Below are 13,479 nucleotides of genomic sequence, written 5' to 3' on the forward strand. Positions count from 1 at the left end.
GAAAATTCATCCAAATTCTTATCATTCTCACAAGACTCCTGAACATAAAATGCAGGTTTTTTAAAGCCCAGCTACAGACATTTCTTACAAGTTAAATTCTTGCTCGCTGGGCAATGAATCATTTGCCATCCCCAGTACGCCCCATAGTTGACAAACAAAGCAGTATTTGCCACCCTATTCCAAATACACGGTACAGCGTATTTTGGGAAACGATGCTTCATTAAGAAAACATGGTCTAGGGCAGCACAGTGATACAGGAGTCACCCAAATGTGCTACATCCTGTGACTGGCTCTGAAGTAAGTGTGAAATCAGTCACCAGACACCAGAGGAAGCCACTCTTTTCTCGGGGACATCAGCTCCCAGCTGGGCTCGCTCACCTTCCGTCTGTCCCGACTCAGACCGCAACCCCTTAAACCCTCCCGAGGAGCTGAGCCCCCCGGCAGCCCCCAGGGCAGGAGGATCCAGCCCACACCCTTCGAAGGCACTTTCTGCAACGCGCTGCCACATTGTTGCCACATTGTTTCCACAACAAAATCCGTGTTTCTCTACCTAAAGCTCCCCTTCCTTCCGGATCTGCTGCCTGAAGAAATGAAACAGCTCCGTGCTCAAGCTCAGAGCCCAAACCCGTAAATGCGCAGTTGGAGGGGAAGAAGAGGGAAGAGAGGGAAAAGAGTAATGACAAGGAGGGATCCTTTTTAAGTCTGAATTTCCTCCCTCTTTCAAACTGATGCTTGCAACGTGTAATTTTGAAAAACTTTACATGCAGGGAGTATTTGCAACATATTCTTTTTTAGATACGGAATATCAAGAGCATCACCCAGATTAGTGCCTCTTTGCACAGGAGGGAGAGAAACCAAGAGAATGCAAACAGCTCCAAAAGCAAAATCACCTCAGCACATACAGCCAAAAAAAAAATTGCTACTAATGGTTCAGTGAGATGCTCCAGCACAGATGGAACAAGGGAGACCACTCCTGAACAGGAAGAGGGTAATGAGGCATAAACAGCAGCAAGAGTGCATTCTCTTTTCTCAGTGTACCCTTTTTCAACTGACAGCACTATAATTGAGTAGCAAAGGGCTCCTGCCTCAGTGGGACTGCAACATCACCTTTCTCCAGAAGTGCAGCTGCAGGTCCTGACACTCCAAGGCTGCTTGTGAAATCCACCTTCTACCCGTTAAAACATAAACACTACAGAGGAGATCTCCCAATTTTGCGTTTGTAAGAGGAATAAGCTCCTTAAACAGCTCCATTTCCTCTAGGTTATGGACTAACTTCCAATGCCAGCGGCTTTGGATGCAAAGCCAGAACAACCTGGCTTCAGGGGAACTACTTCACATTTCAGCCTGATGCCTCAGACTGAATTCACGTTGAGGGGATGAGGCTATCACGTCAACACTCTTGCTTAATGTTTTGAGTCACGTATTATATTACTCACAAGACACAGTAATTGTCTTTCCATCCTTTCTCCCCTCACTAAGATGAATAACTTCTCTTATGGGGCAGGTTTTCCTAGGTGCTTTTGGTTAGAAAAAAACAGGTCACCTTCCCAGAAGGCTACCGAGCAGACAAAAAAAAAGCCCAACCAGAAACCTCCACTACCCCCCCCCATGACTTAAAATTATCAAATAAACCTGAAGTGAAAAGTTGCAGATTACTATTTACTTGTGAAAGGGATGTACGTGGTCTTGGTCCTGGGGGTTGCAAGTGCTATCAGAGGAGCATCACTGTGCAAACCTCTGGGTACAGCCACTGGTCCAGACATTCCCTGGGTGCAAATTGCTCCAGCTCCAACAAGGCCTCTCCACTCACTCCCCTGCTCTCCAGTAAATTATACATAGCTTATTATTTTTGTCCCAGCTGGTTATTATTTTTTTAAATTAAAAAAAAAAAACAAAACCTGAGGGCCTTCTCAGGTGCAGCCTCCACACTTGGGATTACAGCAACGAAAAGACAGGGAGCAGCCGGGCTTCGCCTCTGTCCTCAGCTCACTCTGGTGCAGTTCGGTGCCAGAGGGATCAGGAAAAGGCTCCACACTCCAAGCGCGTTGTTGCTCTTCCCTTCCACTGCTGTGATATTAAGCCATCCAAGAAAACGGGGGGGAAAATAGTTCAATTTACACAGAATGCCCCAAGCGCCCATAAGAGGGACACGCCAGTACTCTCGGCACATCCCTTGCTTTTCAAATCGTTTTTCAACTTTACAGCTCGGTGGTATAACAAAAACAGCTGCGCAGAGTTGTTCTGAATCCCTCCCTAACTTGTGCCTCCTTATTTGTGCCTTCCCTTGCTGCTGAGGCTCAGCAGCTCCTCAGCCCCTTCTCCTCGTGGCACATCATCGGTTCGCAGGGCACCGGGTGCTGGAGGGGCAATCTCACAAAATAAACAGCAAATGTTCCAAGAAGTTGTCTTTTCCCCACATAACTTTTTCTATAACTTACAAAAAAATAACCCATCGGATCCACGCCGGTTGTGGTTCAGCCCGCCATGTTTTGCGGAGTCCCCCTGCACGTTTTCAAGCATGCCCTGCTTGCTCTTGGTGCCTTGTGTGTCTTTCTGCACCTCACTCCAAATCCTCAGTCTCTCTCCCGCCCTTTTTTTGGGAGGGTTTTCCTCACTGTTTGCACCGCCGAGGCTGTATGTGGGTACCGGAGGAAGCAGATGGGTGGCCCCACTGAGGGGGGGGGAAGCGCCCCAAGATTCCTGCAGGGCTGGCAGCAGGCCTAGGCACAAACTCCCCATTATTTCTTGAAGGAGTGGGGTTTGAGATTTTCTTTTTTAAATATTTGAGGGAAAACAGGCCTTTCCCTAAGCCCCAAGCACCTCCATTCCTAGCTGCGGACACAAACCCAGCACCACCAAAGTGTCGGGGAGGGAGTGAAACATGGCCGCCCTCTCTGAGGGGAACCCGCCAACGCCCTCACCGTGAGGGGCTCATGGCTGCCTTGCTGCCCCCGCAACCCTCCCCAGGCACCTTCTCCTCAGTCCCTAAGACCTCTCCCCCCCTAGAAACTGCTTCGAATAATTGGAAATAACGGAGAAAATTCCCTCCGGGGCGGGAATGGAGCTGCACCGGCTCCGTTTGCAATCGCGCAGGACTGCCGTGGGGGGAAGGCGGGAAGCGGTTTACCTCAGGGGCTGGAGGTGGCCAGAGGCAGCCCCGAGTACATCTAGCCCAAGTTTTCCCTTTCCAGGGACATAAAAACTTGATGTATTGCAGCACCATCTGCTGGTTCCTGTAAGTAGGACACACGGGGATCTCCCAACGGAGCGGGAAGGAGTAGAAAGAGTTTGGGAAGGGGTTTCGCGTGTTTTTTTGCACGTGGGCTTTTCCTGGAGGTTTGTTTTTTTTTCTTGTAAAGGCGCGAGTTGTCTCTAAATAAGCAGTATAAGAAAAGCCACCTACCCGGAGAAACAGCAGACAAGCTAGAGCCGAGTTTAGGGAATAGTCCAATAGTCAAAATCCAGGTTTTTCCTTACTCCTCTAAAGCCTGGTCAGTCTGCAGAGCCCCTGGGGGAAGGATTTTCTGATGTGACCAGCTGCTTGTGGGCACTTTGATTTTTTTTTTTTTCCTAAGTTTCTGACTCGGGCTGCCTGCCCTTATTTATTTAAGTTTTCATTTCGTGCAGCCCCAACCTGCTGCTTTCCGACCCTGTGGTCCCGTGGAGGGGCTCAGCCCACCCGCCCACAGCCACCAGCCCTTTGCTAAGCCCTTGTTGCCTTTACAGTCTTTCCTCATTCCAACCGGTTTCCTTCCTGGGCTTGATTCATCCCAACAGTGAAGTCATGTTGGTGAACTTTATTGAAAGTTCCTCCTTGCTGTTAATTTACAGCCTGGTGAAGGCAAAAGGAAGAGATTGGGATTTTTTTTTTTTCTCCTCTCAGTGAGTGACTTGAGATAATAAAAATATGAAGAAACATGTTACTTTGAAATTATGTTATGTAGAGGAATGGCACTCACCTCTTTTGCTTCTTTAAAATTCGAGTACAATACTAATTAAACCATGACTAAATAAAACTGGCCCACCCTGTACAGTGTTTGATTTGAAATTAAAAAAGTTTCCCTCTACAGGGCCCAGCAAATGTCCAAGGTTCAAACAAAGTACGAGGTGCTAACGAACAGAATCTTGACAAACCTTGTTTTCCTGCACAGGGGCTCGGTACATAATGATTTCATTCAGCAGCTACTGTTCAAGCATGGAAAGTGTTGGTAAAGAAATCCCACAGAGATCAGACAACCATTTTCCTAACTTAAGCTTCCCCCTCCACTCTTTCCCCCCCCACCCTCCCCTTTGCCTTTCAGGCCTCTGCCAGTCATAACATAAATATTCATCAGCTGATATTTGCAGTAGCTGCGAAGTTATGAATGAGGCCAAAGCCTTTCCCTCCTGCCCCATCTGCAAAATGGCAGCTTCTGGTCTTAGCTCATGGTCAAACGACACTTTCCGAAATCCCCGCAGTGCACTTGCAGGCTTTTCAAATTCAGTCGGGTTTTTAATGCGCAAAGCAGAGATGCTGTCTACCTAATATTTACCCTGGGATTACTGGAAAAAAAAAAATATATATATTACTTTGCTATGCTTTAAACTTTGCGATGCCTTGACGTAATAGCCAGAAGTGTTGGCAGCTCAAAATGTTGGTTGGTTTATTTCAGGGGACACGACTGCTGCAGGTTTCCTTTCTGAATCGAATACCAGACACTTGAACCATTTGTTGTGCAGAAAAGAGAAACGGCTTTTATTCTTAATGCTGGTTTCTTAACCACCTGGGTGCTGTCAGAAGGAGCCACATGCACTGGAAAACACTTTTAATAAGACTCCTTTAAGCCTGCCTTGAACCTTGGATCCTGACAAATGGAATCCCCACTGCCTGTCATACGTGTTTTCTCTCTACAGATTAGCGAGGGGTTGCTGCTTTAAAAATGTTCCATTCTCACAAAGCCTGGAATTATGCTCTCAAACCTACCACGGGTCAGCAGAACAGTGGAGACATCTGATGTAGCCACACCAGCAAAGTCAAAAGCAGACGTCAAAGAAACAAGGTGACAGTACAGAGGTTTAATGACTTTAATTAAGCAAGGTACCTTTCCAGCCAAAAAGCTGTACTGATGGACCCAGATGGGGACCTTAAACCAAAGCATCACTGGGTCTTAAAGGCTTAAGAATCCTAAATGCCCAGAGGCATTGGGAAGTCCTGACAAAGAGACTCAGCACCATTCAGGATCAAGGCCCTGGAAAAACCTTTTCATAGCTTGGTTTGCACAGATCAATCATGCAAACTGTCCTTATCTTGCCTAATTAATAAATAAATAAAAAATTAACATCAAAACCAAAGGAAAGTGATAGGCTTAGGAAGTTTTAGAGATCTTGCAATCAATCATCTCGTTTGATTTTGACCGTGAAAAAGCCAGAACTATTTACCCAACAACCCTCCAATGTTTTTGGCCAAAATGGAGCATATCTTCTCAAAACCCATCTATTTTTCATTTAAATACTACAAAGGACAATTTACCACATCCCTTGGGAACATTCCAACACTAATAACCCTTGCTGCTAAAAAAAAAAAAAAAAAAAGCCCTCACACTTTGCTTTTAATACCTTCAGCTTTCAGCCAGAGGATCCTCTATGTCTGTTTTGAGATGAAGGAGCCCCAAAATCATGTCACCTGCAAACCAGGACCAAGTACCTTGCAGCAAATTACACTACACCCAAAAATCCCAAGTTCTTCCTAGGCTGCCGACCCTGTTTTTGTCAGCTGTTTACATACTATTGTGCTGCTTGAGAGCATCTTCTTGGGGCAACGGAAGCGTCTTTGTGACAGTGGAAGTGAACAGTAATTAATTGCCACACTTCACTGAACACACAAATATTGGGATGAGCTGTTCTGGCCTTTTCCATGATGACCCAGCGCCGCAGGACGGTCTAACTGCTGCCAGCGCTAGGAACCAAAACAAGAGGGAAAGAATGAATCACAGTGACACCTTCCCACAGCCAGTGAGGCAGCGGGGAACAGAGTGTACACCAATTCCAAGGAAAAAAGGAAACTTCAAGGAATTTCTCCTTAGTTGTTTTCCCAAGAGGGTGGGAAGGTGAGACCGAAAAAGACTCTAGAGTAGGATATTCTCTCCTGCATTCCCATATATCAATAGACATAGCAATAAACATATTAATTTTCCTGTATTAATAGCCAAAAAGCTTCTGGTAGAGGCAATAAAAATCCTCCAAGGTAAACTATGCAGTGCACAGATTCTGTCAGAATGGCACAGCTGTGCTGCAATCACAGCTCCAGAGAGCATGGCAGCAGCCACAGTGTTGGCTGAGGCACGCTTCCATGCTGCAGCCAACATCTCTGCTCATCACAGCACTGAAGATTTCCAAACACATCAGTAAACAGCAACACAAATTAATAAACGAGCCTGGGGGCTGGATGTGCTCTGCAGCTCCTTGTTCTTTGGATGCACTTTACATCCTCTGTAATAACTTGACAATACAACTCCCTTCCATATCAGAGCAATAATGGGAAAAGGATTGAGAATCAAAAGGAATACTTTTTTTTATCTTTTTATCTTTATGGTAAAAGGGCCTGCCTGTGATAGATCAAAAGTATGGTTTTGTGCTTGCTGAGGGGACACGTACACCCAAACCCAACACACTTGAAGCTGATAGAAAGCAGAGCAGGCAGATGGTTACACTGACTGGGCTGACTGTTCATTAACATGCCAGCGAATTATTTTGGCCCTGTGTGGTTTTGTAATCTGCTCTGCAGCAGTTACAAACCTACACATAACCACTTGCAAGTGACTGTCCATAGACTAACAGGAGAAGACACTGTTAATGATGCACCAGAAGGTCTTCCAAGTCTCTCTGGTACCACTGAATCACCAGAACAAAATCTGGAGCTGGAACTATCAGAGATGTCTTTTAGGTCTGCTGTACAGCTGTGGCAGGCTTCCAGGTTAACAGGGAGAGCATGAAAAGCAAAAGACTGAATCCAGTTAAGGTATAGTTTATGGATAAATAATGTGGAAAATTAAGCACAGGGCTCAGGAGATACCTGGTTTGTTTAAACACTGAAGTGTGCATGTCATGCACCAGGGCTGTTCATTTTTCTATCCACAAAAGATGGGTTGGATGGGGCTCTGAGCAACTTGGTCTAGTGGAAGGTGTCCCTGCCCATGGCAGGGGGTTTGGAACTGGGTGAGCTTTAAGGTCCCTTTCAACCGCAGCCATTCTGGGGTTCAGCAGCAATTCTGTAGCAGGGCAAGTTTGTCTGGGAAATACCAGCAGCATTTAGAAGGTAACTGCACTGGCCTTGCCAAATTGCAATCACTGCACAACTTAACTGCTCTGCTCCAGCTGGGGCCTCAAAATCCCTCATGAAAGCGACAACCAAGCAGCTCACATGACAGCTGCAAGTCCCACAGATTCAAATACTATGGACTTGATGGGACACACCAAAACTTCCAGTGAAACCAGTGAAAACTTTAGTGTCTCTTGGGAGGGTAGGGAGAGCTGAGCCTGCAGGTTCAGATTCTCAGCTGACATAGGTCAGTACAACTCCACAGATTGCAACAGAGCTGTGCTAGCTCACAATTTAGCCCTAAACATTTTGTACAAAGATTGTATCAGCATCTAAACAGATGAAGTGGGAAGAATGTTGTGATGGCAGTGGGCTTCTTTATTGACTCCAAAGCATGACCCATACAGCAGAAATTTTATCACAGCAAGCCCTAAACTCCCTGGGCCCGGGACAGCACTGCTGAGCGAGGAGTGTGCTGGGGGCAACAGCACTTGAAGGTCTTTGCTAATCTCCTTTCCAACTTCCTTACCATGGCTACAGGTGATGTGCAGCCTGGGAAGCAGGGACCTTGAGGAGGCACTCGGTGCTTTCTCTACTGCCCTGAAGTGCTGCTGAAGCACCACAGGCCACCAAAGTCCCACCCGTGCAGGTTCCTCTCTCCCGCCTGGCAAACCACTCTAACTAGACTTCAACTTTAACCCTGGGTAGGGAGCTCTAGAAAAATGAGAGTAGCTCTTACCTTCTGGCCGAAAGCCCTTTACCAACACCCACACCTCATTTGAAAGAATTTCCCAAGAGCAAAGACCCGAAGGTCCCAGGCCTTTCTCTCGTTCCAGGTTCCCTGTGAGATCACACCCAAGGAGTTCCCAGTGAAGGCTGATGTGGACACAGCAGCACACGCAGGCTGTGATGAGGTGTGATGCCACACCAAGGAGAGGGAGACTGGCACCCTCAGTCCTGCAGCCATGGATCAGGAGCTGTGGAACAAGCTCACCAGGAGGCAGTAAGGAAAGGAGGTGGATTAGTGCCAACTCACCCTGTATTTGCAGATATATTCAGTTGTGCTTTCCTGAGACTGTGACCGAGTTCCCTTTTTCTAATATAAATTTTTCTAACTCTTTCCAAAAGCTTGCCACTGGAGTTCCTTGTATGAAGGTGCTTCTTTGGTTTTTCCAGCTTCCTGAGCAGAGACTTAAGCTTGACAAAAGGCATTTGTTTATACCCAATTCAGTAACTTTGCTGCCTGGTGGGAAGGCTGCAGATGTGTAACTAACTCCAAAGTCAGTAACAATTTGTATTAAAATTATAATACCCTTCCTACATTCTCCAACCTCTTACCCTTGATAGAGCATGTGAGCAGACCCAGAGGAAGCTTAGGTATGAGAGATGATCCTGCTGTTTGAATTCCCACCTCTGATGAGCATTAAGGTCTTACCTGTTAAGAAAACTGTTTCTCTCACATCCATGCAAGATTTCTGGGTCCTGTTGCCTGTTTCTGGGTAACAGTACATGCTGAACTTACTTGCTGACCATACCAAGTAGAAATATGTAAAATACACATCCTGAAAATGTGTAACGGCTCAATTTATACATATTTATGTTACCTTACTGCAGGATCTTCACACCTTCCTTTGAAGTCTTTGTGACTGTTCTTAAAAATTAAACAAAGCTCACATGGAATAAACCTAATGGTGAATACTTGGTCTTCAGGAACCCTTTCAATGAAAACAGAATGTTTTAAATCCACTACTTTCAGTTCTCCTGACAGGAAAACCTAATTAAACACAGTATAGAGAATTAAAGGGGTTAGTATACTACTAAAGGGACTTGGGGGGGAAGAGAACTAAAATCATGTTATGCTACTGGATTTTAGAAAATCAGCAAGAAATAAGGGGTCTTCCATTCCCATACTGCAAAGCCACCACGACCAGATTTTGCTTGGCAAAGTGGCAGAGCATAAGGTATAGTCTCACTTGTACAAGGAGCTTCACCTTCTGCAAGGAAAAATGCCCAGGTTAGAGGCTCTGCTGTGGCCCAGCTCTGCCTCTGCCCTGTGGTTCACCTGTAGACCTTCCTCATGGTTATTAAGTATTTGTGATATGTTTTGTCCACTCCAGAGTTACCTCCCTTATGGAGAGCAGAGAATTAAGGTAGTGAAATGGAAAGTTAAGGGACTTAGCTGAGGAACCTGTTTCTACTGGAAGACTTTCTCTTCCTGTGCCTGTCGATTGACCCTTCTGACTGTTGAGCAGAGGCTGCTGCCTGCAGAAAACCATCTCTGCAGAGCACAGGGCTGCCTTGACCTGCTGTCAAAAAACAACAGCCAACATTAATCACTGCCAGGCTGGTTATAGGAACGTCTCCCCCTTGGCTGAATAAAGCAGCTGTGTGCATCTCCCAGCCTTCCACAGCAGGAAGGTGCCTCCAGTGCAGCTGATTGCTCCGTGGAGTTAATGACCTGAGCACCCTGCAGGATTGGGACACAGGAGAGGGACTGACAGTCTCAGGGCATTCCTGAGACATGGTTCATCCTGCCCATCTGAAACGATGACTGAGGAGCTGTAAATCCCTAAGGAGGAATCATATCTTCCAAGTTCAGCTGGGGCAGCCTGTGGATGCCCCTTCCAGAGCTCCAGGCCCTGGAATAACACAGGGCTGAGCCTCTGGGGCGCTCTTATGTTGGCACAACGTACCTCTGCCAAGGAGGAAGCTGAACTCCAACACAAAAGGCATTTTGCATCTGGAGGACATGTTCTCAAAGCAGCAAAACATCTTTGTTATGAGTGTAACATATGTGGTACTCTCCCTCTGTTTGGCAGGAGATAAGAAAAACAGAAGCAAGGCAAAAATGAAAACAAAATGGAGCATATAGGGCATCATGAAACAATTACAGCGCTGCCTCTCATTAGGGTCTCAATCTGGGCTTGCCAGTCTTGTTTTAAAAACAGTTTTATTCAACACCCAGTGACAGAGTTTAAAAGCTGACGTATCTTGCTGTATTGTGGGCCACAGCCACAGCTGGTGTAAATCAGTATAAACTAATGAAGTCAATGGAGCTTCTCTGATTTACACGAGCTGAGGTTATGGCTCAATAAGGTTAGGCTTGCTTTCTAGGAGCGTTCAAGGAAGCCAACTTCTGTGTGTCCTGTGATGAAGTGGTTATTTATAATGGTCTTCAGTGTGGTTTGGAGCCAAATTTCCACATCAAAAGTAGCTTTATAAGAGATATCCTTACAGTGAGGTTCAGTGCAAAATCATGACTTCAGAAGCCAGCTTTCCTCGTGCTCTCAAGTATTTGATTTCAGCCTGAAAACCATTTGAGAAGCCAAGAAAAGCAGAGCCATTCCTGCCTACTTCCCCAGCTCTGCTTCATCTTTGAGTCTCCTGCATATCCAACAGGCCCCGACCTACACTGCCCATTTATCAAAGCCAGTTACTCTAAGTGTCTGTTTGTTTATCTTCAGAAATTCCCAGGAAGACAGACAAGTTTCATGCTTAACCTGAAAAATTGGGGGTGGAGGTGGAGTTCTTACCCGTTCCAGAGCTGTTTGTTTGACTTGGCCACCGGTAAAAATAAAACACAATAACGTGTCCCGGAGTCACAGCGAGAGGTGGAGGTCACAAGAAAACAGATCATGTCTTTCACAGCTCTTCAGCTCCAGTGCACTGAATTATGACTCCTATTATTTACTTACTGGATTCTCCACCCTGGGTGCAGGCTCCAAGCATTCAAAAAGCAGCAGGTCTCTGCTTCAAAGGGCTGACAGGCAAGTGAGAGGGTAAAATCTGTCCTGAAGCTTTCTATCTGAGAGGTCAACGTTCTCACAGCTCTCAGCTGACTTCTGCCATCTTCTGCTCAGCCATGCCTGCAGTCCTGCACCTTTGTGCTCTCCTCTGCTCAGTGAAACAGCATCTCATGGCAAATGCATTCCCCTCACAGCCAAACCTGCTCTCTGGGCACAAACCACCCATGTGTTGCAGCTCAAGGTGCTTTGGAGAAGTTCATTAGTTTTTCTTAGGAGGCCCCTGCTCCCTGCATGTCCAACCTTGGTGTGATCTCCCACAGATCTACTACCAGATGTCCAGACAATATCACGGGCCCTTTCACTGACCTTGTCACTTTGAAACAGGTTGATTTCTTTAGAACTCCTTGTTAAAAAAAGGGTGTCTTGAGTCCAGCTGCTGAGCCCCCAAACCAGGGCTGAAGCCTCTCCAGATCTCCGGAGTGGTTTCTCCACATCCTGTGGAGAATGCCAAGCTCTGTGGGCTCACTGGGGCCAAGGAGACAACTTTGTGGGGATGCTTCCAAAAAGGGTTCACTTGATACTTAAAGGTAAATAATTTTCTACTTGACATATCTGTTATTTTCTTCTGTTATATTGCTGTAGGAAGATCCATCACCACCTGCTCTGTGTGCTCTGGTTTTTTCTCAGCTTCACCACGTGAAGCAACCGCGAGGTAAAATTTTTTCTTAGCCTGCACAATATTTAGCTTTTAAAATGGTCAAGGGCACTCAGTCTTTCTCCTTTCTAACCCAAAACCAAAGAGAATTCCTACTTTTTCTTTTTTAATAATTTCCACAAGCAGTTGTGTTTGGTTGTCCCAAAATCAAGAGAAATTCTCTTCCCCGTGGAATATTTTTAAAAAAGAATTTGACCGGGCAAAATAATTTCATTTCTGTTAACACTGTCTCACAGCCTTTCAGTATTTGGCTCTAATTTTGGGGTTTAATGCATGTCTAGTCTTACTAGGGTTGAACTGGAAGGCAGTCAGACAATTCTCAGATAACAAGCAGGAAAAAACAACGTAAATCCACTCTCCCGGAGGAACTAGAAATAGTTAATTACACACAAGTGACAAACCCAGTTTCCTCACCATCAGAACTTCTACTGAACCACAGAGTTTCAGCACTTTCCTTGAATCTGGTTGGGGCAAAGACAGGAAACTGCATCTTCTAAACTTTAGAAATAGATCTTAACCATGTAAACATAAGATATTATGCCCCTATCTTTTAAGTAACATTTATATTATCTCAAATAAACAGTCTCTCCCAAGTTAGTCTGTAATTGACATCTGACACAGTCCACATTGCAACAGAAATGATAAGTGCAGTAAACAGCAGAAATTATGCTTCTCTGGGCTCGGAGAAACATTCATATTTCCTTGCACAGATAAACTTTATTTTGTTGCTACGCAACCCTCACACAACACACCCCATTCTGGAGTAAATAACAGCACAGATTTTTACAACTGCAGGGCAAGCATGTGGCCTTTTGGGTTTTCTCCCCATTTTGAGTTCCAGCCCCAGCTTTAGTTCACATTAGAATATTCCATCATTTTCTTACAGAGCTGCCCCCAAAGCTCAGTGAGGGATATTTCAAACAGGACAGTCAGAACACTCGAGTCCTTCTGGGGCTGATGGGGAACAAATGGTGGAGCCTCTGACATCAGTGAAACCACGAAATCAAGGCTTTTTTCTCTCTTTTTAATCTCCCTTAGAAATGAACATTTAATTTCCACAACAAGATATTCAAAACCTTTGTGCAGTGGCCTCTCCCCGCTCCCAGTAACACTTCAACACCTGCACCACAAGTGAGACAGGTGAAGAGCCACCCTTAGTTTTACCCAAGGTGAGAATAACAGAGTCTTACCTACTTGGCTTTTTATAATTGCAAAAATTTCTCCTGACTGCAGAGGGTATTTGGATTGTTCAGGGAACAGAGGTGCAGGTCCTGTGTGTCTCTGCACCCTCATCATAAGCAGAGTGAATAAGACCAAGATTTATCTGTCTGAAGGGTGCTCGTGGACACTGAGTAGAGCCACAAGGACCTTCCCAAGCCATGGGTTAATGCCTCAATTATTCAAGTTGCTCTTTTGCACATGGCTGCAAATCCTGCAAACTCTCCCAGGTAGCATCAGCCTTCCCTTGCCAGTGTCAGCAAATGAATCCAGGTGAAAAATGTGACTCAGATCCAAGGATCTGACCTATGTCCAATGCACATACAGAACAGCTGTCTGATTGCAAAGGGGTTTGTACCACTCAAACAGCAGAATTCCCCCTGTTTTGCTTTGTTCTTTGGTTCTTTACAACTAAGAGTCCCCTGAGGTCCTACAGCCGACGTGCTACAAGCCCAGCTGCTTACAAAGTCCTAGCACAGAGTCACCAGGCAAATGACACTCTG

At 45.7% G+C, this 13,479-nt stretch overlaps 1 long non-coding RNA gene across 1 annotated transcript; it reads left to right on the forward strand.

Moving 5' to 3' along the window:
• The first annotated feature begins 2,871 nt into the window (after positions 1-2,871).
• On the forward strand, positions 2,872-8,424 carry LOC113952060. The gene is made up of 3 exons (XR_003529363.1): positions 2,872-3,235; positions 4,894-5,039; positions 8,134-8,424. It is a non-coding gene; the product is annotated as an uncharacterized LOC113952060 (long non-coding RNA).
• Positions 8,425-13,479: the final 5,055 nt, after the last annotated feature.

The sequence above is a fragment of the Corapipo altera genome, unplaced genomic scaffold (assembly GCF_003945725.1).
Source record: "Corapipo altera isolate COAL_440 unplaced genomic scaffold, ASM394572v1 70, whole genome shotgun sequence".
Taxonomy (NCBI): domain Eukaryota; kingdom Metazoa; phylum Chordata; class Aves; order Passeriformes; family Pipridae; genus Corapipo; species Corapipo altera.